Raw genomic sequence first — 25342 nt, forward strand, 5'->3', positions numbered from 1 at the left:
CTTTTAGTGTTAAACCCTGCTGAATTTTCTTGATGCAGAGTCATATCTTTAATAATAAATTGTAAGAAAATGTGTAAATCCCTTTACCAAATAGAAATCACTTTTTTACTTGAATTGCATGATATGGCTCATCACTGCTGCATAATGGTAATAAACCTGAATTGCAGGAATAGTATTTACCATAAGCTAATCTGCTGATCGCTTATGATACTAAGCACTAGATATCATTATGTTTTTATTCCTTACACATTTCTAAGAAAATGCCAATAAAAGTGTTGAATCCAGAGTTGGATGTGAGATTAAAGTTCATCTCTTTTATCCTCTCATCTTACAACTCGGGAAGTAAAACCTTTAAAGTTAAGTCTACTCTTATTGTTCAGCAATGACAGAGATAGAAAAGGAAACCATCTGCCAGTACACACACAGATTATATCAGTCAGTCCCCAGTCGCTCAGTCATGTCCAGCTCTCTGCAACCCCCCGGACTGCAGCACGCCAGGCCTCCCTGTCCATCACCAACTCCCGGAGCTCACCCAAACTCAAGTCCATCAAGTCGATGATGCCATCCAGCCATCTCATCCTCTGTCGGCCCCTTCTCTTCCTGCCTCCAATCTTTCCCAGCATCACGGTCTTTTCAAAGAAGTCAGTTCTTCACATCAGGTGGCCAAAGTATTAGAGTTTCAGCTTCAGCATCAGTCCTTCCAATGAACATTCAGGACTGATCTCCTTTAGGATTGAATGGTTTGATCTCCCTGCAGTCCAAGGGACTCTCAAGAGTCTTCTCCAATACCACAGTTCAAAAGCATCAATTCTTTGGTGCTCAGCTTTCTTTATATTCCAACTCTCACATCCATACATGACTACTGGAAAAACCAAAGCTTTGGTTACATGGACCTTTGTCGGCAAAGTAATGTCTCTGCTTTTTAGTATGCTGTCTAAGCTGGTCATAGCTTTTCTTCCAAGGAGCAAGTGTCTTTTAATTCCATGGCTGCAGTCACCATCTGCAGTAATTTTGGAGCCCCAACAAATAAAGTCTGTCACTGTTTCCATTGTTTCCCCATCTATTTGCCACGAAGTGATGGGACCTGATGCCATGATCTTAGTTTTCTGAATGCTGAGTTTTAAGCCACCTGTTTCACTCTCTTTCATTAAGAGACTCTTTAATTCCGCTTCTCATGCTACCATAGGGTGGTGCTATCTGCGTATCTAAGGCTATTGATATTTCTCCTGGAAATCTTGATTCCAGCTTGTGCTTCATCCAGCCCAGCATTTCACATGATGTACTCTGCATATAAATTAAATAAGCAGGGTGACAATATAGAGTCTTAATGTACTCCTTTCCCGATTTGGAACCAGTCTGTTGTTCCAGGTACAGATCTAACTGTTGCTCCTTGACCTACATACAGATTTCTCAGGAGGCAGGTAAGGTGGTCTGGTATTCCCATCTCTTGAAGAATTTTTCACAGTTTGTTGTTATCCACACAGTCAAATGCTTTGGTGTAATCAATAAAGCAGAAATAGATGTTTTTTTCTGGAATTCTCTTGCTTTTTCTATAATCCAACAGAAGTTGGCAATTTGATCTCTGGTTCTATCAATGTTTATATATGGAATAACAAACTTTATTACTATCACCTGTGAAGCTTTCTCCTACCTATTACTCTTCACCTCAATAGTTGATTAATATGTTGTTGCTATTGTTTGGTTACTAAGTCCTGTCTGACTGTTTGCAATCCCATGGACTATAGCCCTCCAGGTTCTTCTGTTGGGATTTCTCAGGCAAGAACACTGTGCAGACATTTTAATATTTAAATGTTTTGTTTATAATCATTCTTATAGAATGGAAAGGATTTTTTTTTTGTCTGTTTGAGTCTGGTAACTCATTATTCCCTATGTACTATTCTCCTAAGCCTGCCTCTTCACCTTGTCTCTAGACCTCCTATCCTCTTACTCACATACCATTGAACTCTAAATTTGAAAGTTCTGAGTCCCCAGGCAGCTTCCTACATGAAAAACTTATCAATATGAGTAAAATACATGTGAAGTGCTGAATGCAAATGTGACTTAGTACCTACAGCATGAGCAGAACTGACGCAGGTACAGAGACTCATCAACTTATCAACTGCTCCTCACAAGAAGCTCTAAATGGAAGACACACCTTGTCTTGGATCTTTGCAGGACCGGGTGGGACTGGCCTGGGGAGGGAAGGCCTGCACCTCTGACTCTAGCTCTGCCGAGTTTAGGTGTGAACAGCATTGCCAGCTACACTGACGGAGAAGCTTTGAACTTTATCCCAAGGACAAGGGGAAGCCCAAGATGAGTTCACAGCAGCGAAATGGCATGACTCGATTTCAGTTTGAGAAAAACCATTCCGGCTTTCATGTGAAGGATGGGAAAGGATGGGCCCATCACGTGAGTGGTGAGTCGGACGAGTGCCTAACACAGTGCCCAATCAATAAGAGGGGTTGGATGGATGAGTCCTGAGTGTGTGGTGGTGGAGGGACCAGTCCTGATGCTGCAGAAATCCAAGTAAGGAAAGGGTTCACTGGGCCACCATGTGGCTCATCATAGAGTCTGCCCTAGAATGAAGTCTCCAGTCTTCATTAGAGTCTGCGAACCTAAGAACATCCATGCTGCAGGCTGAATCCAGGGCAAAGGAGGTCTTCTTTTTTGTTAGACAGAAAAGCATTATCCTTTTGGCAGTTTGCTTTCCTTGGAGATGCTGCACTCTAAGCACTGAAGTTGTGTTACTTCTGAGCTGGCAGTTTTGCTGATGGCTTCTGTGCTTTGGAAGGCTTGCCCATGCATTTTACTCTTCCCCGTTTGCCAGGGCACATTTTCCTTTCTTTATTCACAGCAAGGTCCAAACACTTAAGATTTCTAATAATTGACATCTAGGAGAGGAAGAGGCTGGAGAGCAAGCATGAGAGTAAGCAGATGCACACCTGGTGAGTTGCTGCAGAGCATCTTTATCAATCGATGGCATTCTCATCCTAAAATGTTGACAGATTAAGCTTGGATAGGAGCCAAAATACTCATCATCACTGAAAATAATGACTGGAGGGAATGACATGTTGTTGGCAACACAGAGCTATGCACACAGAAGGCAAATGAAAAAGAATTGATGAGTATATTAATGCAGAACTTTTTCCTAATGACCATGAATGGATTAGATCTATTTACTAAGTTTATAGATACTTCACTTGAAAATACAGCTTGCCTCCTCCTTGTTAATCCAGGATCCCTCTTGCTTAGTTTCAGAACTGTTTGTGATTGCCCAGAAATGGCCACAAGTGTTTTCTTTATGCTGAATTTATCAGAGAAGTTTGTAGCCTCATGTGGTGCAAAATGCTCAGGCTTGATGGTTACACTAATTCAGATACAAATTCAAGTCATGGAATCTTCAGTTGGGCAACTGTGTACCAGTTGTCTAACTTTTCTGAATACGATGCATGGTTCTTCATTCTTCATTCATGATCTAAACTTCAAGCTTAATTTAATTCAGATAAAATGCTAATGGAAATATTTGGGATATTAGCAGCACTCGGAAATTCCAGGTGTGTTTTTCCACTTTCTTTTTTCTCCCCACCAGTAGATGCCAGTTAGATCTTAATCAGTGAGGGTATTGATGCCTGACAAGTTTGGAAAATTCTCAATGCATTCCCTGCAGTAAAATTACAGAAATTCGGACCTGAACTTGAATCAAGGACATTGGATCAACATGAGAGTTGAGCAATACGTTTCAACTTGATTATTCCCTGGAGCAGGGGTCCCTGTTGTGTGTGCAAGGGTTGTGTGCATCCACTGTTAAACGACGCTACTGGAAAACCAACATTAGTTATCTCATCTATGTCTGCAGATATTTTCCAAGGATACCCAGATGCTGTTGTGATTAGAAAATCTCATTCAGAAGCCCTAGAGAGTTTGGGTAATTTCATGTTGTGCTTTCTTAACTCACAGCTGCATAAAATACAGCTACTTTCCTGTAGAGCCTTCGAACTTGAAGGGACTTGAAGGGGGCCTCGTGCTTTAAGGGGCTTTCCTGATGGCTCTGATGGTAAAGAATTTGCCTGCAATGCAGGAAACCTGGGGATCAAGAAGCTCCCCTGGAGAAGGGAATGGCTCCCCACTCCAGTGTTCTTGCCTGAGGAATTCCATGGACAGAGGAGCCTGGTGGTCTACAGTCCACGGGGGTGTAAAGAGTTGGACACGACTGAGCGACTAACACTTTCAATTTTTACTTGTGCTTGAAGGTCAAGGACTTAGAAAATAGCAGTTTAGAGCAGAGAGACTGACCTGTCCGGGTGGCATCTGGAGAGGTTATTTACTCAGTCCAAGCTAGGCCAAGGATGAACTTTATAAACTAGAATAATAAACATACTAGAACACCACTGTATTTAAAATAGATAACCAACAAGGATCTACTGTATCAAAGAGGGAATGCTGTTCAATATTCTGAAATATCCTAAATGGAAAAAGAATCTGAAATATATATATATATATATATATATTTTTTTTTTATATATGTAGAACTGAATCTCCTTGCTGTACACATGAAACTAACACAGCCCTGTTAATGAGCTCTTTGTTGTTGTTCAGTGGCTAAGTTATTACCAGCTCTTTGTGACACTATAGACCATAGCCTACTAGGCTCCTCTGTCCATGGGATTCTCCAAGCAAGAATACTGAAGTGGATTGCCATTTCCCTCTCCAGGGGGTCTTCCAAGACCAGCAATAAAGCCTGAGTCTCTTGCATTGACGGGAGGATTCTTTACCACTGGGCCATCAGGGAATATAAAATAAAAACTGCAAAAAATAAGTAAACGTGCTAGAGAAAAACTAGGAAGGATATATGAGCTTGTTTCATTGATGGGGAAAGGAAAACAGGATAATTTTTGCCCTGCAAATGTGTTTTACTACCGAAGTAGGCCCTTCAGGGGGCTCCCTTGGTAGCCCAGACTGTAAAGAGTCCACCAGCAATGAAGGAGACCCCAGTTCGATCCCTGGGTTGGGAACATTCCCTGGAGAAGGGAATGGGTACTTACTCTGGTATTCTTGCCTGCAGAATCCCATGGACAGAGGAGCCTAGCAGGCTACAGTGTCTAGGATCAAAAAGAGTTGGATGTGACTGAGCAACTAACATGCACAAACACACACATGCACACGCACACTTCAGGGGTGGGGGCTGTCACGGCTCACAGAGGCGCTGTCTTCCAGGACCAGGTCACCTGTGTGAACTCACCTGTTGGTGCGGATGGGGGGAAGTACATATAGAGATTTGGTCTCATGTGAAGGGCCAGATTCCCACAGCCACATTTGCCAGGCCACAGGGTTCTTTTCCCCATTTGAAAAATGTGAAAATACAAAAACAAATATAAAGCACAATGAAAGCAGGTTTTAAAAAGGAGAACTCCCAATGCAATGATAAAAGAAGGCACAAAAGAGCTGAGGCATCTTAGTTTCTTGGTGGAGGAGAGTGTTTTATGAGGCCAAGTTGGCGGGGAGGGGCAGCAGTGGCCTCAGGAGAGCCTGAGTTGACCCCCTGCCCTCAGGCTCCAGCTGGGGACTGGGCAGCTCTGGATTTAAGTACCTGCAGAGAGTGGGGTGGAGCCTCTGGAAACTGCAACTCAGCAGGTCTCCTAGTCAAAGGAAACACACAGAATCCAGACCGGATCATCCCGCCTGGCCAGCTGTCCCTGGCTTGTTCACCCCACTCGCTGGTTGAGAACATTGCCTTTTCTACTGCTCTGCCTTTTCACAAGAAGCTGGGAGAGGAAAGTTACTAGAATAATGCAAGAATCAGAAAATAGAACCTGTTAATTTAGAAGAGGTTGAGGAGCTGGGGTTATGTAGTCAAGATACCAAAAGAATGACTTAATACTTTGATTTTAGTATTTTAAAAAAAAGTGCAGCAAAAATGCAAATCTATTCTTTTTTTTTTTTTTTTTTTTTTACTTTTAACTACTGAGGCATAATAGGAAGTAGCCAGAGGTGTCAGTAACGTGTATTTAGGTTAGACGGGAGGAAGAACTGTGAGGCTACAGGGGTGTCAGTTTTAATTAAGAGGGGTGTAGTTTGGCTGATGATAATACAGTCTGGTTTCAAAGATGCCTTACCTCTTAATTTAAAAAGTTTCTGCCACAGGTATACACGTATTCCCCATCCTGAACCCTCCTCCCTCTTCCCTCCCCATACCATCCCTCTGGGTCGTCTCAGTGCACCAGCCCCAAGCAACCAATACAATATTGTAAAGTAATTAACCTCCAATTAAAATAAATAAATTTATATTAAAAAGATTAAATAACCATTGGTTCTTTGCTCCCAAATAAGAAAATCCACATTTTTTTTGCATGTCTAAAAAAAAGACCACAAAAAATCAGAAAAATTGGTCAAGTGGCTTCCATATATATTGAGCAATTTTCCTGAATTCCCCTAAAATAACTATTCCTTGAATCTCCCTGAAAATAGCAGATACAGTCTTAAGTGTTCATATTTTATGAAACATTATTTCTTTAAAATAAGAAATGTATGTGTCTCTGCTAAGAGCTTGAAGATTAAAGGGTAAAGAAGATGAAAAGCAGACCTTTTTTCTGTGTGATGATGTACTTCAACTGTACACACGTATAACCACAGAAACACAGACTAAATTTTAATTGCTGTCAAAAAACTTCTAATCATTAGAAAAGTGACAAATTCATTCATTGTACTTCTGCTTTCCCATCTAAGCATGTATAATTATATAAAAAGATCCTGCTGGAATATTAGCACATAGAAAGGAATCTGACTTGAAATGTAAGGTCTGTGACATGCAGACACTTCTAAAGATCACAGGCAGGATCAAGGTCTTCAGGTAAGGCAGGAATTGCACAGAAATTCAAGTGCAAACAGAGCCCACACACAAATTTGTTAATTGACCTCCTCCCCAGACTAGCCCAAACGGTAAAGAACCTGCCTGCAATGCAGGAGACCAGGGTTCCACCCCGGGGTTGGGAAGATCCCTGGAGAAGGGAATGACAATCCATGCCAGTATTCTTGCCTGGAGAATCCCATGGACAGAGAAGCCTGGCGGGCCACAGTCCATCGGGTTGCAAAGAGTCAGACACGACTGAGTGACTAACACACACACACACACACGCTAGACTTTGGTTACTCAGTGGCTTTGGTTTTATCCCTGATAGCTAATCTTGGGGAACTGAGACTTAGCTATGGAGTCAGTTTTTTAAAAGAAAACTCATTTTTTTTAATGTTAGATAATTAAAACTGAGCTCTTTCACAGAACTCCAAAAAACAGTGACAACGCAATCGTCGGCAGTTTCTATGGCAGCAATTTCTCATTTTATGTTTTCTTTCCAGCCACTTTATTGTTTACCCAGGATTAGTAATGGGTATTAATTCCTAATACAAAGAAAACACAATTCAAGCTTTTCCCTGAGCATTATGCAGCCATAACCCAGTAACTTCCAGATATCATGCTTGCCTGGAAATATTTAAGGTGAAACCGATGCTAGCTAGCACAGGCTCTCTTAGAACTTTCAGGGGAGGTGTCAGTGAGGCAGAAGGGACCGACCACACAACAGGGCCTGCGTGATGATACAGGGAAGTAGGAGATACACAAGGGCCGTGGTATAGGGACCATTCGCCCTCCTTGGGAGAGCTCTGTGGACCCACTACCTCCCAAGAACCCAGGGATATGAACAAGCCTGCATCCCGCTTGAGTTCTCCCGCCTCTGGTCTTAGCTGTCAGCCTTCCCCAGTCTGAAAGGAAAAACGTTGTCCTGTGGTCGTTTCCACCGTGATGCACATGGATGCTTCGCGTTAGTACCTTGTGTGCATGTGCTAAGTAGCTTCTGTCGTATCTGACTCTTTGAGACCCCATGGACTGTAGCCCACCAGGCTCCTCTGTCCACGGGATTCTCCAAGCAGAAATACTTGGTGCATTGTCATTTCCTCCTCCAGGCAGTCTCCCTGGCCCAGGGATTGAACCCAAGTCTCTTCAATCTCCTGCATCAGCAGGCGGGTTCTTTACCTCAGTGCCATACCATCTGGTATTTCTAGTACCTCACCCTTCCATAAATCAGAAGAGTTTTCCTACACGACTACAGTTTTCTGCAAGATTTGATTGAATCAGTTTGCTTTTATTTACCAAAAAAAAAAAAAAATGACCATAACACATATTAAGGAGCAGATTGTAAGTATGGTCCTGCTTTATTTCATTTAAGCTGGAAGAAAATGGGGGAAATGTCAAATGCTCAATATCTCTCAAGAGCCGCCTGATCCTTGGGAACATCACTTTTCTGTATACAGCTGACTGGCCCCAGTGGTTAGCCAGAGAAAGCCAACCGCCTCTCTGCAGAGGGAGGGATGAGCAGTGGTTATACTGGCCCTGGTGAAGATGCCTTTCCCAGGCATCTCAGAGGGCCACCACTCCGTGACACGCCAGGGTTTCAGGGAGACATGGTCCAGAGGAGGTGACAGGGGAGTGTCCTGAGGGGGCTCAGTTTTAAAAGAATAACTATAATAGGACTGAGAGATTTGGGGAAAAAAAAGCATCCCCTCACACTGGAGACATTAGAGACGTTCAGGGAATTTATTATGGCACAGTTTCTAGAAGATTTTAGAGCTTTTCACAAGGTGTTGTGCCCTGGGAAAGAAAGCTGTGGAAGGGAGCCTGTTCCCACCTCTACCTCCCACCCTACTGCCCCAAGTGAAGTCACCCAGTCGTGTCTGACTCTTTGCGACCCCATGGACTGTAGCCTACTGGGATGCTCCATCCATAGGATTTTCCAAGCAAGAGTACTGGAGCGGGTTGCCATTTCCTTCTCCAGGGGATCTTCCTGACCCATGGATCAAACCCAGGTCTTCCACATTGCAGGTGGATTCTTTACCATCTGAGCCACCAGGGAAGCCCGGAACAACCTCCTCAAGTCACTGCTGATATGGACAGGTCTAGTTGCTCTAATCTAGACCAGGACTTCTCCTTCTCAGCACCACTGAGATTTGGGGCAGCCATCGTTTGTTGTAGGTGCCTGCCCTGTGCTTTGTACGATGTTGAGCAGACTTTGTCCACCAGTGCGCTAGTAACCCCTCCGCTCCCCAAGTTGTGACAATCAAAACTGTCCCCAGACACTGTCAGATGTCCTAGGGAAGGTGGGGGAGGTAGACAGACAAAATCGTCTTTGACTGAGAACCATGGATTTAGGTTTAGCTTTCCACATTGAGTTCTCTGTTTCTTCAGGATTCCTAGAGCGCAGTAGCAGCCTAAAATCTCTCAGTCCTGCTTGACTCTGTTTAAACCCAAGCCAAATCTAATTAAGGATGGTACTACTGTTTTCCACCAGCATCTGTAGGTATTTTGTAAAGCTGTGTATCCTTGAAAGATGCTTTGGATGGTCTTTAACTGGCAGAACCTCGTTGAGGTGGTTATTATTTTAATGGTCTCTGGAATAAAAAAAAAAATCTCTGAACAAGAAATTAACCATTTTTGTGAATATGTTTCAGAGTCATGAGAGAGAGTTCTTTTATGGGAAGAGGTGAATTCTGTTCCTCCCAAATCTTTGAGAACAGGGCGAGTCAGAGCAATGGAGAAAAATGCCATCTGCCAAGTTCCCAATCAGAGTTGCCAGAGAAACTGGGTGCTTACAGCTCCTTCCCCTAGAGCACCCAAGCAAACCAATGAAGACAGTGCGGGGGGCGGGGATAGGTATATGATGATACCTGGGACAAATAGCCTCCAGGGAAAATTCGGGGGTCCTATCTATTCATTGGGTCCCTAGGTGTATTACTTGGGCTTCCCAGGTGGTGTTAGTAGCAAAGAACCTGCTTGCCAATACAGGAGACTTAGGTTCAATCCCTGGGTCAGGAAGATCCCCTGGAGAAGGGCATGGTAACCCACTCCAGCATTACTGCCTGGAGACGTCCATGGACAGAGGAGCTTGGCAGACTATAGTCCGTGGGGTCACAAAGAGTTTTACATGATAAAGAGTCAGACACGACTTAGCACACACGCAGGCGGGTATATTATTTGTGACTTTGTAAAATAGGTTACAGGAAAAATAAAACCCGTGTCAACAAGTTCAAGTTAACACAGAGTACTGAAAATCACATGGCATTGGCCTGATGTTGGCCCTGATTCTATAAAACATTTCCCCAAATGACTTGAGTATCCATGGTCAACCGAAGGACTAGTTGGTCCTGGATCAGGTGTTTGCCTCTGGGCTAGTGATTCTGCAACCAAGGGAAAAGAGGCAGGCACAGAATATTTATATGGTCTCTGGGACCTGCCCCTTCTGCAGGCTGTAAGGGCCAAGGTTATTGGTGAGACAGGAACCCCACAACATAGCTATTTCTACCCACTGCTGTGCCTAGTTTCCAACAATACTGACATAAATTGTCATCATAATAACAATGAGCATATGTTGAGTAGCTGTGCTAATAACTCATGTATGTCAGGTGCTTTTCCAAATGCTTTTCAGTCATTTACTCACTCAATTTTCATGGCAAGCCTGTGAGGTAGACATCATTATTTCACCCATTTTACAGGTGAGGGAACAAGGAACCAGAGAAGTCCCCCAAACTGAGCAGCTAACAAATGACAGAATCAAGAATCCCACCCAGGTGTCTGGCTCCATCTTTTAGTTACTCTGTTGAGCATCTTCTCTGGGGAAAAAAAAGAAAGTCAGAAAGTGAAAGCTTATTAATTACTTCAGTTAGATGCCCAGATTTTGGCAAACTGTCCTAGGTGGGTTTGTTTTTCAGAGAAAGGACTGGTATCAACAAGGCCTGCTGGTAGTGGCAGACCCATTGTGTGGTCTGTGCCTGAGCTTTGTTGTCCAGCACGGACATGCTACATGTGAGTTCACTGGTCATTTCCAGCTGTCAGTGTGTGTCCAGGGGGAGGCACAGGCCCCCAGAATCCTATCCTAACTGCTCCCTGAGGCCCTCGACGTCCACCTCCTCACCCTCTTGTGTGCCTGTGTCAGCCCAGGGTCTCCCTCGTCCACTAATTAATCAAAGGAACGTGTGAGGTGCTATCTCCTTGTAGTTTTGATTTTCACTTGGAGAAGGAAATGGCAACCCACTCCAGTGTTCTTACCTGGAGAATCCCAGGGACGGGGGAGCCTGGTGAGCTGCCGTCTCTGGGGTCGCACAGAGTCAGACACGACTGAAGCGACCTTGCAGTAGCAGCAGCAGGAATGAACACGGAGAAGGTACTGGCACCCCCACTCCAGTACGCTTGCCTGGAAAATCCCATGGACGGAGGAGCCTAGTAGGCTGCAGTCCATGGGGTCGCTAGGAGTCAGACATGACTGGGAGACTTCACTTTCACTTTTCACTTTCATTCAGTGGAAAAGGAAATGGCAACCCACTCCAGTGTTCTTGCCTGGAGAGTCCCAGGGACCGGGGACCCTGGTGGGCTGCCATCTGTGGGGTCGCACAGAATCAGACATGACTGAAGCGACTTAGCAGCAGCAGCAGCAATAAACAATGTTGAGCATCTTTTCACATGTTTGTTAACCATCTGTGTGTCCTTGGAGAAATGTCTGTGTGGGTCTTTTGCCCACTTTTTGATTGGGCTGTTTGTTTTTCTGGTATTGAGTTGAATGAGCCACTTGTATATTTTAGAAATTAATCCTTTGACAGTTGTTTCATTTGCTATTGTTTTCTCCCATTCTAAGGATTGCTTTTTTCACCTTGTTTATAGTTTCATTTGCTGTGCAAAAGCTTTTAAGTTTTATTAGGCCCCACTTGTTTATTTTTGATTTTTATTTCCATTACTATACGAGGTGGTCAGACCGATGACCTCACACCAGTCAGAATGGCCATCATCCAAAAATCTACAAACAATAAATGCTGAAGAGGATGTGGAGAAGTGGGAACCCTCTTGCACTGTCAGTAGGAATGTAAATTGATACAGCCACTATGGAAGACAGTGTGGAGATTCCTTTAAAAACTAAAAGTAAAACTACCACATGACCCAACAGACCCAGTACTGGGCATATACCTTGAGAAAACCATAATTGAAAAAGACACATGTATCCCAGTGTTCATTGCAGCACTATTCTCAATAGCTGGACATGGAAGTAACCTAGATGTCCATCAACAGATGACTGGATAAGGAAGCTGTGGTACATATACACAAGGGAGTATTACTCAGCCATAAAAAGGAACAATTTGAGTCAGTGCTAATGAGATGGATGAACCTAGAGCCTATTATGGAGAGTAAAGTAAGTCAGAAAGAGAAAAACAAATATCATATAGTAACACAGATATATGGAATATAGGGGCTTCCCAGGTGGCCCTAGTGCTAAACAACCCTCCTGCCAATGCGGGTAGATATAAGAGATGAGAGTTCGATCCCTGGTTCAGAAAGATCCCCTGCAGGAGGGCACAGCAACCTGCTCCAATATTCTTGCCTGGAGAATCCCATGGACAGAGGAGCCTGGAAGGCTACACCAAAGGGGGCGCAAACAGTCAGATACGACTGAAGCATGCTTGGAATCTAGAAAGATGGTACTGATGAACCTATTTGCAGGGCAGCAATGGAGACCCAGACACAGAGAACAGACTTGTGCGCACGGGGGGAGGGGAGGGGGGGACGAATTGAGAGAGCAGCATGGACCACCACGTATACACCACCATGTGTAAAACAGATAGCCAGTGAGAATGTGCTGTATGACTCAGGGAACTCAAACCCGGGCTCTGGATAACACAGATGGCTGGGAGGGGGTGGGAGGTGGGAGGGAATTTCAAGAGGGAGGGAATATATGGCTGTTTCGTGTGACTATATGGCTGAAACCACTACAGTATGTAAAGCAATTATCCTTCAACTAAAAATAAATATATATATATATATATATTTTTTTTTTAATGGAAATCTGACCCTTCAAGTGTGACAGGAGTGGGACTCCACCCATCAGACCAGCTGTGACCTGTGTGGGTCATTTACACTTCCCAATTCGTTCTGCTGCTAATGGGGCAGAGAAAGCTACTTCTTAAAGACTTCCCTGCACCTCGGATGTTACTTCAGAATCCAGAAATCATAACCTTTAATTCCCTGAAGCTCATTTCAGTGAAGAAAAAGCCCGATGTCCCTTGCTTTTTCTACCTTCTACATTTTTGCTCAGAACACTCTTAATGGTCCCAATTCTTCACCCGATTCCAGTCTGTCTTTTAGAAATATTTTTCTTACTAAATCTTAGCCAATACTTTTTATATTTATGTTTAGTATGTTTTCTTTTTTTAAAGCATAGTGGTTTTGCTACACGTGAATATTTGGATCAACCATTTCCTTTAACCAGTGGTCAAATGTGAGAACAAAGATACATGCATGGCACGTTTAGAAAGTCCGTGGGGTTGGGGTGGACAGCACATTATGTTTGGGGACAAGTGGGAGACCAGCAAGGAACAGAAGTCTGGGGCATTTCTGGAGCCCCAGGTGGTCAGTGACTGGCAAAGAGCAGGAGAGTGGGGCCGGGAACTGTGGGTGAAGTCTCAGCTCTGCTTACTACTGAACTTAGGATCTTGCTGGAACGTGAGAATCTCTGTGTGCTTCCATTTGTGCATCTGCAGAGACAGAAACATAAGAGACTGTCTTACTCTAGGCTGTACCAAGAACTGCATAAGCTAAATAAACCACATTAAATTCTTAATAAATATAATGCTTAGTAAGTGAAGTGAGGTGAGTGACGTTGCTCAGTCATGTCCGTTGCGATCCCATGAACTGTAGCCTACCAGGCTCCCCTGTGCATGGGATTTTCCAGGCAAGGGTACTGGAGTGCATTGCCTTTGCCTTCTCCAGGGGATCTTCCCAACCCAGGGATTGAACCTGGGTCTCCTGCGTTGCAGGCAGACACTTTACCATCTGAGCCACCAGGGAATCTTAGTAAGTACTTATTATTAAATACTCAAAATCTGTTAGCTAATCTTTCATCCTAGGGAACCTTGAATTGAACATCCTGACAGTCAGTTTCCAAGTGGAGCAAATCAAAACTGGGAATCAAGAATTCAAAACTCACTGAATCACTGAACCTAAATTGGTTTTGTGACCATAATATGGGTAGTAACTTTGTCAGTTAAGGATGTAAAGAAAATTTTAAGACACATGGATCCTTCAGCTGGAAACTGTTGATACTTTCAAAGTATGTCCCTCCAAAAGGGTGTGGGGTTGGGGGCAGTTTGCAGGGAAAAAAATGCCAGAAAAATCCATCCATTGACAGCTTACTAGACAATGGCAATGGTTTAATAGTTCACTCAGACAGTATCAGAGGACCCAGCCCCAGTTCTGTATTATGACTGACCTCATACCGGTGGTCTTATTGTATGTATAAGCCTCCTAAGGACTCTAAGCATACAGTGAAGGCCATCATTTCTAGTGGGTTGCTTAGTAGACTAGAGCACACTCCCTACTTGTGCTTTAGTCACCTAGTATATGCTACTCTACTTCCTTACATGATCTTCAAATAAAAGAGACCTAGAAACACAGTTTTTGTCTGTGGGTTTGATTTTGAACACAGAGGTTTCCTTTTCAGGTCAGGATGAGTTTGGAAAAATGTACTAATATAATTCAATCACAGGTTACTAAATTTGAACAGTTTTTAATACTTCATAGGTAATATCAAAAACACTCATTGGGGAAATATTTATACTGTTTATACTATTTATACTGAAGTTCATCTTCGTCTTTTTCTTGTAGTTCATCTTCTAATTATAACTTGCTTATCTGAGACTTACTAGCATTTTCTTTTCTTTTCTTTTTAAACAACTTCCCATGTACCTGAGATATTAATTCATGACAGGTTTTTTGAAACCATAAAGCATAATTAGCAATTGTTTCTGAGCTTAAATTAATGTCATGTTACTATGGAGTCAGTAATTATATAAAGGTCAAAACTGCTTAGTAAGCTCTTCAAAATGAGATAAAGTGACTACCAGGGGGGTGGGGGGAGTCCTGGAGGGGAGGGAAAAGTTTTCACCAACCTTCCTAGAGTCCCTGACTAGGTCTGAAAAATAAACTAACAAAGATTAACAGGGGGGAAAAAAAAGCACATAAATTGCTTTAATATAACTTTCACAGGACCTGAGACCCTTCATATGGAAATGAAGACTCAAAAAAAAAAAAAAAAAAAAAGAGAAAAACAGATCTGTGTGCTGTTCTGCTGGGTTTGATGAAGAGTGGATGATCATGTATAAAAATGAATGACAGGCTAAGGGGTATACATTGGCGGAGGGGGGCGGGGGCTGGATTTCATTCATCTCTTTCTGTGATTCTAGTAGCCTTTGTGTGTGTGTGTGTGTGTGTGTGTGTGTGTGTGTGTGTGTATGTGTTAATCACTCAGTCATGTCTGACTCTTTGCGACCCCATGGACTATAACCCACCAGGCTTCTCTGTCCATGGAATTCTCCATGCATGAATACTAGAGTGGGTGGCTATTCCTTTCTCCAGGTGAACTTCCAAACCCAGGGATTGACCCCAGGTCTCTTGCATTTCAGGCCGATTCTTTACCATCTGAGCCACTAGATTGTATTGTGACAGCTGTCATTTCAGTGTGCATTAAAAAAAAAAAAAAACCTTTTCAAAATTGGTGAATTATTGTGTAGCCATTTGAGAACTGAAGGTGGAAGAACAAAGCAACATTTTTGTCCTATTATGCTTTATTATTTCAAGAAAGGTAAAAATGCAACTGAAACACAAAAAAGATTTGCGCGGTGTGTGGAGAAGGTGCTGTGACTGACTGAATGTGTCACAAGTGGTTTTGGAAGCTTCATGCTGGAAATTTCTCTCTGGATGATACTCCAGTCTGATAGGCCAGTTGAAGTTGATAGAGATCAAATCAAGATATTGAGAAGAAACAACGTTATACCACAAGGGAGGTAGCCAACATACTCAGAATATCCAAATCAAGTGCTGAAAATCATTTGCACCAATTTGGTTATGTTAATTACTTTGATGTTTGGATTCCACATAAGTTAAGTGAAAAAACCTCCTTGACCATATTTCCGCATGCAATTTCTCACTTAAACACAGTGAAAACATTCTATTTTTAAAGCAAATTGTGATGAACAATGAAAAGTGGATACTGTACAGTAATGTGGAACAGAAGAGATCATGAGACAAGCGAAGTGAACCATCACCAACCACATCGAAGCCTGGTCTTCATCCAAAGAAAGTGATGTTGTGTATATGGTGGAATTGGAAGGGAGTACTCTATTATGAGCTCCTTCTGGAAAGCCAACGAATTAATTCCAACAGGTACTGCTCCCAGTTAGACCAACTGAAAGCAGACTCAATGAAAAGTGTACACAATTAGTCAACAGAAAATATATAATCTTCCATCAGGATAACTCAAGACCACATGTTTCTTTGATGACCAGGCAAAAAAACTGTTACAGCTTAGCTGGGAAGTTTGGATTCATCCACTGTATTCTCCAAACATTATACCTATGGATTTCCATTTATTTTGATCTTCACAAAATTCTCTTAATGGAAAAAAAATGTATTCCCTGGAAGACTATAAAGGATACCTGGAATAGCTCTTTGCTCAAAAAAGATAAAAAATTTGAGGGAAAATGGAATTATGAAGTCACCTGAAAAATGGCAGAAGGTATTGGAACAAAATGGTGAATATGTTGTCTCAAAATAATTCTTGGTGAAAATGAAATGTGTCTTTTATTCTTTTTTAATTTTTATTTTTACTTTATTTTACTTTACAATACTGTATTGGTTTTGCCATACATTGACATGAATCCACCACGGGTGTACATGAGTTCCCAAACATGAACCCCCCTCCCACCTCCCACCCCATATCATCTCTCTAGATCATCCCTGTGCACCAGCCCAAAGCATCCTGTATCCTGCATCAAACATAGACTGGCGATTCATTTCTTACATGATAGTATACATGTTTCAATGCCATTCTCCCAACCAAACGATCTTCCTGGCCAGCCAAATATATTCCTAAGAGACCAACATCATCAGAATAGATCTACAAGGGAATTCCCTGGTAGCCCAGTGCCTAAGACTCCATGCTCCCAATGCAGGGGGCCCAGGTTCAATCCCTGGCCAGGAAACCAGATCCCACATGCCATGACGAAGACCCAAAGCAGTCAAATAAATTAATTAATTTTTTAAAAGAGACTAGATCTACAAATAACCATCTCCTTATGCATCCAACCATTCTTTAACAGAGTGCCTACTGTGTGCCAGTGGCTCTTCTGGCATGTTCCAGCCAAAACAGCCTCAGTGCATGGCCTCATGGAGTTTATATGACACTAGGATTATAAAAGAAACAAACAAAAAACAAATACCCAAATGTACACCTGCAATTAGAACTCATGATATAAGCTTTAAAGGAAACGGAACCACAGAAGGAAGAAAAAGCCAGGTGGCTTTATTGAAATTTGAAGGTGGTATCATCCAGGTGAGGAGGGAGGAGGATTTGGGGTAGAGAATAGCTTGTGGGAGGGAGGGGCTTGCTCAGTAGTTCAGGGAACCCAGGGGAAAGGTTTCAGCTGGAGCCTTGCAGACAGAGACAAGGTACTGCTACAGGGAACAGCCATCTATAGCACAGAGCCTTGTGAGCTGAGACGGAGGCTTTGTATTTCATATGAAATGTACTGTGTGTGTGTGTGTGTGTGTGTGTGTGTGTGTGTGTGTGTGTGTGTGTGTTAGTCGCTCAGTCTTGTCCGACTCTTGTGACCCCATGGACCACAGCCCGCCAGGCTCCTCTTCAATGGAATTCCCCAGGCAAGAATACTGTAGTGGGGTAGTGGGTTACCATTTCCTTCTCCAAGGGATCTTCCTGACCCAGGGATCGAACCCAGGTCTCCTGCACTGCAGGCAGATGCTTTACTATCTGAGCTACTAGTTCAGTTCAGTTCAGTCGCTCAGTCATGTCTGACTCTTTGCGACCCCATGAATCGCAGCACGCCAGGCCTCCCTGTCTGTCCATCACCAAATCCCAGAGTTCACTCAGACTCGCATCCATTGAGTCAGTGATGCCATCCAGCCATCTCATCCTCTGTCATCCCCTTCTCCTCCTGCCCCCAATTCTTCCCAGCATCAGACTCTTTTCCAATGAGTCAACTCTTTGCATGTGGGGTCCAAGTACTGGAGTTTCAGCTTTAGCATCATTCCTTCCAAAGAAATCCCAGGGTTAATCTCCTTCAGAATGGACTGTTTGGATCTCCTTGTAGTCCAAGAGACTCTCAAGAGTCTTCTCCAACACCACAATTCCAAAGCATCAATTCTTCGGCACTCAGCCTTCTTCACAGTCCAACTCTCACATCCATACATGACTACTGGAACTAGGGAAGCCCTGAACTGTAGTCAGAAGTCCACAAAAGATTTGACACTTCCATGCTTAGATGTGTGATTCTGTGAATGGTGGGTAAAGATTACTCCATCTCTCCTGGCAGAAACAAACATGTAAAGGCAAGTGAAATGGCAGAAAGCGAAAAGAAGCTGCGTCTCAGCCACGTGGCTGAGCCGGCGCAGTCCTACAGTGTCCCCTTCAGAAAGGAGACTGGTAAGAGCGGAGATGGCGTGTCGGCGGGCTCTCTCTTTTGCCTTCAGGGATCCACCTTCATTCATTTCTCTAACTGCTGGGGAAGATGATAAACTGCTCTGCCCACAGAATTGTATTGGTTTGGGACCCAGCACTGCATAGAAAAAGATTAATTAATATTACTGCTGCAAGAAATTACCAGCTCATGAAAAGCTACACTGTATATTAAAAACCAATCTGCTCACATTGTTTATGAGAAGCATCTGTCCACAGTGTCTTCTGAGGCACTTCTTTCTTTCTCTTCTTTCTCTTTTTACATTGTATTCTGGGGTTTCTGGAAATCAGATATTTTTAACTAAAATTATTACTTCTGGTCATGTAGGTAGTTATGTAAGCAATGGTACCAAATGGTTTCCTAAGCCCCAAACTATGTTAAAAGACAATGAGAAATATATAAGAGGTGCCAACAGCCCTAATGTTCCTTAGAATCATGCTTTTAATTCTTGGGGGGGGGGGGGTGGAGTATATTTCTAACTGTGAAAGTTCAAAATCTCTTCTGTATAGAATTTTAAGGAGAATATTTTATTGAAATGTTTTAATTGAAAATATTTAGGGTCAAATGATGTGCTGCAACCAGTTTCCAAGACCATAGCCACTTGGTAAATGTTAAGACAGTCAGGACTCAGAGATTTTATTAATTAAAAACAAAAACAAAAACAAAAACAAAAAAAACCTAAGCTTCAGAAAACATTGACACAAGGAATTGAGTTCTACAAAGTAGCTAACTTTGGTCTCACAGCAGGAAATTTTATAGCAGTTTCAGTAGTACTTTGTGGTTCTTTATTAGCCATGTGGAAATGCTAAAATGTTTATAACTCAGAATTCTGTAGTTTTAATATGTGGCAAATGTCCCTGGACTAAGTTCCACCGAGATCCTCAGATATGTCAACTATAACAAGTTTATATTTTTTTTAGGAAATACAACTTGTTTATATCTCACTTTGAAAAACTTTTGTGTATACTACAAATCAAAGAAGCAAGTGATCTCTTATTTTATTTGTTTGTTTCATGTGGCCTCATTTGACTCTGGAGAGCTTAGAGATTTCTACAAAGAATTTTAAGCCAAATAGGTGACAATGGGACTAAGACAGTAAGCATTTCAAATAAATCCAGTGTCTCAAAATATATAATCATTTCATCTAGATAAAATGGATGATAAGCTGGGAGGAAGGGATGAAAATCTGGCTAATTTGTCCCTATTAGAAAAGAAAATGGGACTTCCCTGGTGATCCAATGGTTAAGATTCAGGGCTTCACTGCAGAGGCTGTGAGTTTGATCCCTGGTCAGGGAACTACGATATCCACGTGCCTTGTGGTATGGCAAAAAATAAAGAGAGAGAAGAAAATATTTAGAGATCATGATGCAAATAGTGTGAATGCCAACTTAACCATAGCCTGTACCTTTCATTAACATTGCATCCTTTATTGTTCTCATTAATTAAATTTTTATCTAGGATTGTACTACATTTATGAATTTATTACTCTACAGTTCAACATTTTATTCACACCTTTTTGTCTCATGTATTCCTTAACTTGGAGAAGGCAATGGCAATCCACTCCAGTACTCTTGCCTGGAAAACCCCACGGACGGAGGAGCCTGGTGGGCTGCAGTCCATGGGGTCGCTAAGAGTCGGACATGACTGAGCAACTTTCCTTTCACTTTTCCTTTCATGCATTGGAGAAGGAAATGGCAACCCACTCCAGTGTTCTTGCCTGGAGAATCCCAGGGACTGGGGAGCCTGGTGGGCTGCCATCTATGGGGTCTCACAGAGTCAGATACGACTGAAGCAACTTAGCAGCAGCAGCATTCCTTAACTAATTACTGTAATCCTAGTTATTTTTATTAATTTGTCTATGAACATTCATACTAGCTTTATAAGTGATTACTCCAGTATTTGATTACTATACATTTACTTTTCCAGTGTTTTCTTATTACTAAATAGCACCCTTGCCTTTCAGCTAAAAGAAGTCCCTTTATTATTTCTTGTAAGGCTAATTTGGTGGTAATGAATTCCTTTAGCTTTTGCTTGTCTAGAAAACTCTTTCTCATCCAATTCTGGATGATAGCTTTGCTGGATAGAGTATTCTTGGTTGGAAGGTTTTATTTTCTTTCAGCACTTCTAAAAAAATTTTATTTTATTTATTTATTTAATTTTTTAATATAAATTTATTTATTTTAATTAGAGTCTAATTACTTTATAATATTGTATTGGTTTTGCCATATATCAACATGAATCCACCACGGGCGTACACATGTTCCCCATCCTGAACTCCCCTCCCACCTCCCTCCCCATACAATCCCTCTGGGTCATCCCAGTGCACCAGCCCCAAGCATCTTGTATCCTGCATCGAACCTGGACTGGCGATTCGTTTCACATATGATATTATACATGTTTCAATGCCATTCTCCCAAATCATCCCACTCTCACCCTCTCCCACAGAGTCCAAAAGACTATTCTATACATCTGTGTCTCTTTTGCTGTCTCACATACAGGGTTATCATTACCATCTTTCTAAATTCCATATATATGTGTTGAATATGTCACGCCACTCTGTTTGGGGCTGCAAAGTTTCTGCTGAAAACCTGCTGATAGTCATGAGGGTTCCCTCATACATAACAAGTAGTTTTTCTTTTGTTGACTTTAATATTTTCTCATCTTTAACTTTTTAATTTTTGGATTATAAAGTATCTTGGTATATGGATCTCTTTGGGTTCAAACTCTCTAGGTTTCCTGGATCTAAATGTCTGTTTCCTACCCCCAAGTTAAGGAGGATTTTAGCATTATTTCCTCAAATAAAATTTATTTTCCTTTCTCCATCTATTCTTCTGAGAGCCCCATGATATGAATATCTGTTTGACATTGTCGCGGTAGTCTCTTAAGCCATATTCACTTATTTTTTTCATTCTTTGTACTGTCCCAATTAGATGAGTTACATTATCTTGTCTTCTATTGACTTATCCTTTCTTCTGCTTCATCTCACTTCAGCTCAGCTCAGTTCAGTTGCTCACTCGTGTCCAACTCTTTGTGACACCATGGACTGCAGCACACCAGGCCTCCCTGTCTATTGCCAACTCCCAGAGTTTACTCAAACTCATGTCCATTGAGTCCGTGATGTCATCCAACCATCTTATCCTCTGTCAACTCCTTCTCTTCCCGCCTTCAATCTTTCCCAGCATCAGGGTCTTTTCAAATGAGTCAGTTCTTTGCATCAGGTAGCCAAAGTATTGGAGTTTTAGCTTCATCATCAGTCCTTCCAATGAATAGTCGGGACTGATTTCCTTTAGAATGGACTGGTTGGATCTCCTTGCAGTCCTAGGGACTCTCAAGAGTCTTCTCCAACATCACAGTTCAAAAGCATCAATTCTTCGGTGCTCAGCTTTCTTTACAGTCCAACTCTCACATCCATACATGACTATTGTAAAAACCATAGCTTTGACTAGATGGACCTTGGTTGGCAAAGTAATGTCTCTGCTTTTTAATATGCTGTCTAGGTTAGTCATAACTTTTCTCCCAAAGAGAAAGTGTCTTTTAATTTCATGGCTTCATCTAGTCTGCTCTTAAATCTTTCTGGTGTAGTTTACAATTCAATTAGTGCATTGTTAAGCTCTGTGGCTTCCATTTGGTGCTTTCTTATGTTTTCCATCTCTTTATTGAAGTTCATCCATTCTTCTGGAATCAAGATTGCTGGGAGAAATATCCTCAGATAAGCAGATGACACCCTTATGGCAGAAAGTGAAGAGGAGCTAAAAAGCCACTTGATGAAAGTAAAAGAGGAGAGTGAAAAAGTTGGCTTAAAGCTCAACATTCAGAAAACGAAGATCATGGCATCCGGTCCCATCACTTCATGGGAAATAGATGGGGAAACAGTGGAAACAGTGTCGGACTATTTTTTTAGGCTCCAAACTCACTGCAGATGGTTACTGTAGCCATGAAGTTAAAAGATGCTTTCTCCTTGGAAGAAAAGTTATGACCAACCTAGATAGTATATTCAAAAGCAGAGACATTACTTTGCCAACTAAGGTCCATCTAGTCAAGGCTATGGTTTTTCCAGTAGTCATGTATGGATGTGACAGTTGGACTGTGAAGAAGGCTGAACACCAAAGAATTAATGCTTTTGAACTGTGGTGTTGGAGAAGACTCTTGAGGGTCCCTTGGACTGCAAGGAGATCCAACCAGTCCATTCTGAAGGAGATCAGCCCTGGGATTTCTTTGGAAGGAACGATGCTGAAGCTGAAACTCCAGTACTTTGGCCACCTCATGAGAAGAGTTGACTCATTGGAAAAGACTTTGATGCTGGGAGGGATTGGGGGCAGGAGGAGAAGGGGACGACAGAGGATGAGATGGTTGGATGGCATCACTGACTCGATGGACGTGAGTCTGAGTGAACTCTGGGAGTTGGTGATGGACAGGGAGGCCTGGCGTGCTGCCATTCATGGGGTCACAAAGACTCAGACACGACTGAGCAACTGAACTGAACTGAACTGATTCATTCTTCTCCCCAGATTGGTGAGCATCTTTATGACCATTACTTCGAACTCTTTTTTAGGTAAATGACATCACTTTCATTAAAGTATTCTCCCAAGGTTTTATATTATTCTTTCATTTGGGAAATATTCCTGTTTCTTCATTGTACTTGACTCTGTCTTGGCTTCTATAGTAGTTGAAACAGCAACCTCTTCCAGCCTTGAAGGAGTGGCCTCATGTAGGAGATGAACCTTGTCACTCAATCCTGCCTCAGCTCTTTCTTTTCTCTCAAATCTTTGTGATTTTCCAAGAGCCTATTACATTTTCAATGGTTCATAGTAGCTGAGGGTGTGCCAAGATGTGATAGCTTCCCTTGTAGCTCTGTCAGAAAAGAATCTGCCTGCAGTGCAAGAGACCTAGGTTCAATCCCTGGGTCAGGAAGATCCCCTGGAGAAGGAAATGGCAGCCCACTCCAGCGTTCTTGAATGGAGAATCCCATAGACAGAGAAGCCTGGTGGGCTGCAGTCCATGGGGTGGCAAAGAGTCAGGCACGACTGAGCAACTAACCCTTAATCCCTTAACCTTAACCCAAGACCTGATAGTATCCCTAATGAAAGGATCTCAGCACTTCATTCAGGCTGATTGGAAGACAGAGCCTCAGGCAGGCAACAACTTTTTTTTAAGTATGTATTTAAAATATATGCAGTCCTGTAGGACCATTAGTGTAAGTCCCGCTGGCCACCCAAGCCAGGAGATATAGAGGTGACCCTGGGTGGCAGTTGCAAAAACTTGGGGCTCCAGAGGAATATATAAGCTCTTTTCTGATAAACACCAGCAGTCTGGAGCAAGAGAGAGGGAGGGCATCAAGGCAGCATCCAGAGCCTGTGTTCCTGAGATCCACTCTGTCACCACTAGATATATGTGCCAAACCTGAAGTTCCAGGATGGCAGAGAGGCCTCCTTCCCAGAAAGACTTGGCCTGGGGAGGTGGTGCCCTGGGGGTGGGAGCCTCTTGAGAAACATTTCTCTGAAGGAGAGTCCTATGGGGCCCAGGAATGCAAGTCCCCCCACCAACCAGCCACCAGAGCCAGCCACAAAAACTGGGGCACCACAGGTTAAAAACCCGGGCCCAAGTCACATATACAGCTCCCCACCAGGAGACACTACCCTGGGGCCCAGCAGAGGGAGAGGGTGCAGAAATTACCCACCTTCCGAGGTCTCTGAAAAGGATTACAGTCAGCCCCAGATGTGTGAATAGTTAGAAGCCTACCCCTTGGACCACAGCCATGAGGATTAGCAAATCAGCCTTCTTCACTGAAAGACCAGCTTCCTGGGTCTGTTGCCTCCTGCTGTGCTCTGGTGGAGACAGCTGTTTAAAAAACCTTTCTCCACTGGTTGTGGTCCTACAGTACCCTGCTGGCCACCACAGTCAGGCAACATAGGGGTGTCCCTAGGCAGCAGCAAATAGCAGGGGACCAGACAGGAGTATGGACTCCTTGTGGGGAAACACCAACCATCAGAGTCTCATGGGACCAGGAATGCAAGCCCTCTTGACCTCCATAGCAAGGCAGTTGAGCGGTGTCACCTGGTGGTGACCACAGACGTCAGGGAACCAGACACGTGGGTGCTCCCCCCGAAACAGCAAGGAGACAGCATGGGGGCGGCGCCCACCTGTCTCCACCCAGGAGAGTAGCCAGCAGGCTCCTGGAGTGTGCTGAGTGGAGCCAGACGCCAGCTCAGGGCCTTCTTTACTATAGCAGCTGAGCCTACTTCACTCTGAGCTGGGCGTGATCAGCTGCCTTTAAGCTGGGCCCTGGGGCAGCTGAGCTCAAGCACACAAGCCCTTTAAGAGCTGTTTGTTGTTTGCTTTCAGGACAGAAGCCTCATTGGTTCTCAAAGTTAGATGTTTAAGGGGCTCAGACACAGGTCCTAAAAGTCAAGGTGCCCCATTTGGGGCTCGAAACCTCGGCTCCTCAGGGCGGAGCTCCCACCACTGGGCAAGAGGCAGGGCTTATGGCAAGAGGAGGCCCAGCCTCCATGTGGTTTTCTTCTCTATCGCTCTGTGTGGAGTCATCACTCAGCCAGACTTCAGTTCTTTTAAAAAGGAAACCATTCCACGTACAGCTGTAGACTCAGTGCATCCATGAGTGGAGAGAAGCTCAGGATCTCCCTACATTGCCATCTTGAACTGGGACCCAGTGAATTCGTCTTACTTTAATTGAATATATTGATATTAAGTTGCAGTCATTCGTAGGTGAACAATGCAGGTGTGTTTTTCCACCTGTTTTTGCGCTGGTGATTCTGAACTCACAGCCCTC

At 43.1% G+C, this 25342-nt stretch overlaps 1 protein-coding gene and 1 non-coding gene across 3 annotated transcripts in view; one reads left to right on the forward strand and one right to left on the reverse strand.

Moving 5' to 3' along the window:
- Positions 1-25342, forward strand: part of KCNQ5 (potassium voltage-gated channel subfamily Q member 5) — a 627271-nt gene that overhangs the window by 316200 nt on the left and 285729 nt on the right. The gene's annotated exons all lie outside the window — the stretch shown is intronic.
- On the reverse strand, positions 13802-13873 carry TRNAC-GCA. Its single transcript has one exon. It is a non-coding gene; the product is annotated as a tRNA-Cys (tRNA).

Source organism: Capra hircus, chromosome 14 (genome assembly GCF_001704415.2).
Source record: "Capra hircus breed San Clemente chromosome 14, ASM170441v1, whole genome shotgun sequence".
Classification (NCBI taxonomy): domain Eukaryota; kingdom Metazoa; phylum Chordata; class Mammalia; order Artiodactyla; family Bovidae; genus Capra; species Capra hircus.